This window comes from Gavialis gangeticus, unplaced genomic scaffold (genome assembly GCF_001723915.1).
Source record: "Gavialis gangeticus isolate Ggan-Ray unplaced genomic scaffold, GavGan_comp1, whole genome shotgun sequence".
In the NCBI taxonomy this organism is placed as follows: domain Eukaryota; kingdom Metazoa; phylum Chordata; order Crocodylia; family Gavialidae; genus Gavialis; species Gavialis gangeticus.
Genome location: NW_017729027.1, coordinates 37,631,788 through 37,637,500, shown reverse-complemented (window position 1 = coordinate 37,637,500; position 5,713 = coordinate 37,631,788).

Here is a 5,713-nt window from a genome sequence, read left to right as displayed (position 1 = left end):
TCACTCTGCCCTTGGATCCATGCAGCAGATGGAAGACCTGCTCTCTGTTCTCCCTACACCAGGAAGCAAACATGAAAGAGCCAAAAAAAAAGCCCCCCAAAACAGACAATACAGCACTGGGCAACCAGAGGGGAGAACTTGGCTCAAACAGGTCCCATTTTCCAATGTTGAGGTTTTGCCTCAGTCTCACTCTGCAATCTTGGTGTTAGCAACTGAGAGCAGAACTTACTACAGGGTTTCCATTTCACTGATTTCATGCCATTCCTCTCTGAACACAACACCAAGAGTTGCTGTCCAAGCAGGTCACTCCAGAAGGGTAGTGGGAATTTAGGTTGCCCAGTGGCACAGAACAGTTCCCCCTCTTCAGAGGACAGGTGGCACCTATGCCCATGCGGCCAGCAGTAGCAGCAGCGACCGCCCGTGTTCAGCACAGCTCTGGATGCCCCCAGGCCTCTGCACTGGGGCTAGTCTGCTAAGGGTCGAGTACCATGCAAGGCAGAGGCACTTCATGGCTCACTAGCAGAGCTCACGGGGAGAGGGGAACCAGACAGGGAGAAGGGGAGACGCCAAGAGGCCGGACAGGGAGTGGCAACCCCCCACCCCAGCGCAGACCCTGCCCATGGCTCCTGAGTCCAACCCCCCGCCCCCACAAATCCTAGACCCTGCAACATCCCCAACCCTCCAACAAACCTATACACCTGCACACACATCCCCACCCACCCTGACATCCCCACACAACCCTAGCGACCCAACAGCCCCCTACACACTCCAACAACTATACACCCCTCCCCACAATCTAACACCCCCCCATACACACACAGCCCTACACCCCCCACCACATAACCCTACACCCCGCCAACACCCCCACTACACAGGCCCCTACAGCCCTACACACAGCCACACTCCCCTACACACATGCACCCCGCACCCCCCAACCCTGCACGCACGCACCTGCCGCCCCGGGACGATCACCCCGCGCCCGCTCCGCCTGCACCAGTACAGCTCCCGCCGCGCCGCGCCGCTTCCTCCAGCGGGAATGGGCGGGGCCAGCGGGGTGAGCGGCCAATGGGGAGGCTGGTCATTTGCAAGTGCCGCAAAGGCTTTCGGGAGGACAATTTAAGGGAGCTTAGGGGCTCCCTCTTTGGAAATGACCAGGCGTATGGGGCGACACTCGCACGTAGGCACTCATAGAACAGTCTTCTCCGCTTTGCTGTCCTCATTTGCACAGACCATTTAGCTTATCATAACGTGAAAATCATCCATGCTTGCGAGCTTTATATACCGCAGAGGCTTTTAAACAACTTTGGATGTGAGGGCGATCTGGCTGCGACATCTGTCACCCCATTGATCGCCAGGGTTGATTCGGCTGATCTGGCTGGCTAGGCGGGTGTCCCCTTCCTCCCTCACCGCTCCATGTGCGTCCCTCCCGAAGCTGCGCGCTCGGTCGAAGAGGACGACCTTCCCAGACTAGAGGAGTACCGTTCTTCGGTCAAGGGTATACGATAGCTGCGCTCCCCTGCTAGAACCTCCAAACAAGCTCAAGGTCCATTTGTAGGAGAACGTAGGGTAGTCAAGCTTCCAAGACTCCAGACACATCCAAATGAGGCGCTGCATGTGGCAGTCTGCCTTTCTTTTCCAGCTGCTTCGCTTTTGGAAACATGTTTCCTCCAAGGAGCTTTGAGCAGGGCACAAAGGACTGGTTACTGTACTTCTGTATAAGCATGACATTATATCTTTTTTATCTTAATATCTTTCTTAAAGTAAAAAAAAGATGTTTCCCAACCTTCTCCAGCCCAAGGCACATTTGTGTTAGGAACATTTTTGCTCAGCACAGCTGTTAAGGCCTTCCCCATCCCCATATTAAAGAGCTCATTGCCAAGACAAAATTGCTGGGCACATTTTGCAGAGTTGGAGGCAGAGGGGCTGCTGTAAGAACATAGGAATTGGTATTTACTGGGTCAGGACCATAGGCCCAGTCTCTTGTTGCAGGGTCAGAGTGGGGGCTTAGACACAGGGTGAATTGGGTATGCCTAGGGTTTTTTCCACTGTACCTCTCCCACTTGTGGCCTCTAGCATTTATTATGTACCGTGTGAATAAGAACTTCCTTTTGTTAAACTTCCTACTTCAGGACTAATTAAGTATTAGTACTTAATGAATATTTGACTTATTGCACAGTGAAGTAGGGTTGGAAGGGAACTCCAGAGGTCATCTAGTCCAACCCTCCTGCCTGTGGTTCGGATCATCTCTATCCAAACCACCCCATTCTGCATTACTAATAAATCCTGCATACTACCATCGACCCTGACACAACTCGCATCCTAACCTGCCACAGGTAAAGCAGGGGAACCACAGCAACTAATATTCTGCTTCTGTGACATGTTGTCAATATATGCTCAATATATGATCAAGAGATCCTGCAGAGATGGCCATGCCACCCCCCGTCCCCCCGAAGAGGAAAGCAAACCCCCCCCGCAGTTCATACCAGTCTGACCACAGGGTAAAATTCCTTCCTCTCCACAAACATGGTGACCAGTCTGACCCTAAGTGGAGAGGCAAGATCCCCCAGCCAGGAACCTCCAGGTTTTCTCCCAGCAGTAGCATTGGCACACCCCAAAGTCCCCCACCTTGAGTCAAAGTTGTTATCCACACAAAGGTTGGGGATGATGTACATAGTGAATATTTAAGACACCATCCACATTCATCTCATTCCAAAGGTGTACCTGTTGCTTAGAGAGATGGAGGGCTTAATATTAAAAAACCTCTTGATGTAATTTGTCTATAGGGGAAGCATGTCAAATGATGAAGCATTTCTAGTGCAGTGTTTCCCTATGCAGAGGAACATGTGTTTGAATTATTAAAAATATTCTGTAATAGACAGCTTTTAGATAAACCCCCACCTCTAACCATACAGAAAGCTGTAGCCTCCTTAAAAACAACTAATATTACAGTAAAAAAGACCAACAACGTGAATTACTCAAGCAAATAAGTTCAGCCAAAACACCCCAACTTTTTTTTAAAACATGGTTTTTAAAAATGGCTTTGGTAGCATGCCTGAAAGGTAATCAAATTCAGGCTATTGAGATCCAGGGGAAGGGTAAAGTTCCTTTGCTATATACCAATGGCAACAGCCCCCTCTTGATATAAAAAGCGAGGATCCAACATAAGTAGCTTTACTGATCACATCTTCAATCTTGTAATGGTGTTAAGATGGAAACACCTATAATGCATATTGTAAGAGTCTAATCTTCATCTGAGAGAAATGGATCAGAACAACTTTTGCGTCCAAAGACAGCAATCCCCTAGCCAGAAGCAGCCTGTAAAAGGTTAAAGTTGTAAGTAAAAATTACCCTCAACCAGCAGACTCTAGTAATCAGACATGTTTCCTCCAAGGAGCTGATATCCTCCCCTCCGTTATCACCTTCAGAGGCTTCTTCCAAGCCAGCTATACCATCTCAGTCTTGTTTGGGAGGATGAAATGCATGTCAATATAATTAAGCTTCTGGTGCTTCAATGGGGATGCGCCCTCAACTCCCATTGACTTAAGAACATTGTAGCACTTTGCAGCACCCTTGAAGGGATCTCAAGGCAACTCAAGCTGCTGTGGCCTGTTGGCTGAAAATCACTGGGTTAGAGCCTCAGTGTTGCACAGGTTATATGTGTACATCAAGATTGCGAAGTGGACAACGTATTTACAAAGAGAAAATAGCTTGGGAGCAACAGTAAGGTTTTTAGTGCAACACCCCAAAGGAAGTGAATGCCAAGTTTATTATTTAATACTTATTAAGTATCACTCTTACATACACTATTCTTTAAATACATGTTATTTATATTATTATATACATATTGCTTGTTATTCCATACATACATGATGGTGATGTGATTTTATATGTATTATATACATATGTATTTAATACATTACTCTTATACGTATTTAATATATATTATTTAAGTGTAATAATATTGTGTTAACCTTAATTATGAGAACCTGAATGAAAACATAACACTCAAATCTACGTCTCTTTAAGAGTAGTTTTATTCTGGGCAGGATTTACACAGAAGGAATGAAACAAACCTTTCAAAACAACAAAACACTGACAAAACCTAAAATACAATGTTTGCTAAATTTTCATTTCAATGTGGTAATTCTATCCCCTTCCTCTCCTGTACATTCAGACACATTCTTCAAATAAATATATTTCCATAAAGTGAAGAGAAAACTGTTTCAATAAAGTATTAACAGATGTGAAAACAGCCTAGAGGTATTTTGGGGCTATTTTCACTCTATTTCTCCACACTTGAGTTATATATATCATTCTGATTTTCTTACAAGTAATGACAATGTGAGATCTGACTTCTTACGAAAGGTTTTGTATTACATATAATGTATGCACTTGAGCAATGGCAAATGGTAAAATAATTTTAACATTTAAAAGATAAACTTAGCATAGCTGCAGAGTTTGCTAGAGGTTAAGTAATGTTTTTTATATGTAAGTTCTTATGAAAATATATTGATTTAGGTCAGATTTTAAAGTAACACGTAGTCTACACTTCTCCATCTAAATGGCACACAGATAAAAAATATTAAAAAATAATTCAACCACATAGTCCTCATTCACACAAAAAACTCTCATTGACTTGAGCAGGCATCTCCCTAAGTGAAGACTACAGAACTGTGCAGACAGGAGGCTTGCTCAGTAAAATGTGCATTGCCTCTGTTTAAAGTTCAAACTAGAACAAGCAATTTTTTAAACATGAACTTCCCTGAAACTGCAGAGATTTACAGGAGATCCTTTCTGTGTACCTACTAACTTAACAACCTGTCTTGCTGATCCCTTGCCCTAATCTTGAAGCCATTCTTCAGATCATTTACTGCTTGCCTGAGCATGGACTGGGTTTAAAGGAGGTGTCTACACTGTGGCAGAAGCACACTCAGGGCAAGATGGTTCCTGAGCATGCTCCATCCACCCACCCACTCCCACTTACATGCACCCACCAGTCACGGAAATATGTTAAAAGAAACCACTCCACGCTTATCCCTTGGGTCACTCTCAGGCATGCCTGAGAAGCCCTAGTTTGGGCTGTCCTACTTCAGGCAAACTGTTGCCAGTGTAGGCATACCTAGACATACCCCAAGTGGCCTATTCTGATGGGGGTATGCATATGTAATTCCCACTACCATTTATGAGAGTTTATGGCATGTAATCACATGAGAACAGACTCAGTTTAGAAAGAGACAGATTTGAATAAAGATTTGGATAGGTCCAAACATCTCCATTGTTAGCATAAATTCCTCAGATATAAATAAATTAAATTATATCTAAATATAAAATACAGGTTTTGATTTCCACAGAATTGCTGTCTTTGTGGTTTTAAGACACTTAAGTATACACTTTTATCCTGTTTCCCACTTGCACATGCCCCTCAATACATGCTCCTAGTGCTGCTTACTTCAAGATGGCTCAGTTCTACTTCCTTATTGAGCCAATGTCACAGCTCTGTTAGCAGGTAGGTGAAATTTTTTAATTAGTGTTGTTAATTGCCACTAAAATATATGCGACTATTCAGCCATTCCCAATTTCTTAACCATCCATGAGAAGAGACCAGGCAAGGCTTCCCAGGACAGATCAGATTTCCTGTTTAATCACTTTGTAACAGGGGGAATAGGACACTTATCATACACATGGGGGGGGGGGGGTTTAAGCCAAAAGTTTA